Raw genomic sequence first — 1,250 nt, forward strand, 5'->3', positions numbered from 1 at the left:
AATAAATATTGCATTCCAATTTTAAATTCTTTTTTGTCAAAACATGTGGTATAGTAGATTTAAGAGATAAAACTTTAGACCAGGTGTCTGCAAGCCACTTCTCACAGGCCAAATCCAGCCCACCATCTATTTTTGTAAAGAAAGATTTCTTGGAACACATCCACACCCATTCCTTTTCACCGTCATCTGTGGCTGCTTTCACAGCCTGAGGGCAGAGTTGAGTAGTTGGAACCAAGACGTTATGGTTTGTAAAACTTAAAATATTTCTTATCTGCCCTTTACAGGAAAAGTTTGCTGTCCCCTGTTTTAGATTATTTCAGTCCCTATTCTGAGATATCTAGCTCTGTATTCTGGATAGTTTATTGAACTTCTGTTGGTCTCATTTTTCTTCTGCATAAAATGGGAATTAAACGTTTATCAAGTCCCTGGTAAATATAATGTATTCAAAGGCAATTCTTTTACTTAGGCATTCTGTGAGGTTATCTTTTTGTTTTTCTATTTATTTGGAAGCCCTGGTGGTGCAGTGGTTAAGAGCTCAGGCTGCTAACCAAGAGGCTGGCAGTTCGTAATCCACCAGGCGCTGCTTGGAAACCATATCGGGCAGTTTTACTCTGTCCTATAGGGTCGCTATCAGTTGGTATCGACTTGACGGCAATGGGTTTGGTTTTTTTTTTTTTTTTTGGTTACACAGATTTTGCCTATTAAAATCACTAAATGGTATGGAATTACTTCACCTTTTCAATGAATACATGGTTTTTGTTTTTAAATTATTATATTACAGGCATTTAGTTAGAATCTGAGAATACAATTATGAACAAGAAAAATATCGTCCCTGCCCTCATGTAGCTTACAGCCTAATAAAAGACCAAGATAATCACAATGTAGCCCATTAAGAGCAATGATTGAGAAAGGACAGGCCCTTGAAAAAGTTGTGACACTTTTGAGAATGAGGTGGGATTGGTCCGGTAGGGCATCCTGGAGGAGCTGAGGTGAGAAATGGAGTTCAAAGATGAGTGGGTGTTAGTTTTTTGAAGGAGGGGGCAGTGTAGCAGAGGTTGTTGTTCCACTCACAGTGACCCCGAGTGACAGAGTAGAACTACCCCATAGGGTTTTCTAGGCTGTAATCTTTACGGGATCAGATCGCCAGGTCTTTCTCCTGAGGACTCTATGTGTATAAAAAGACTTGGAGTTTAGAAAAAACACCTGCCTTTAGGAAACTGCAGAAGGTTTAGCAACCCTATATTTTAGCT

Source organism: Trichechus manatus, unplaced genomic scaffold (assembly GCF_000243295.1).
Source record: "Trichechus manatus latirostris isolate Lorelei unplaced genomic scaffold, TriManLat1.0 scaffold00063, whole genome shotgun sequence".
Taxonomy (NCBI): domain Eukaryota; kingdom Metazoa; phylum Chordata; class Mammalia; order Sirenia; family Trichechidae; genus Trichechus; species Trichechus manatus.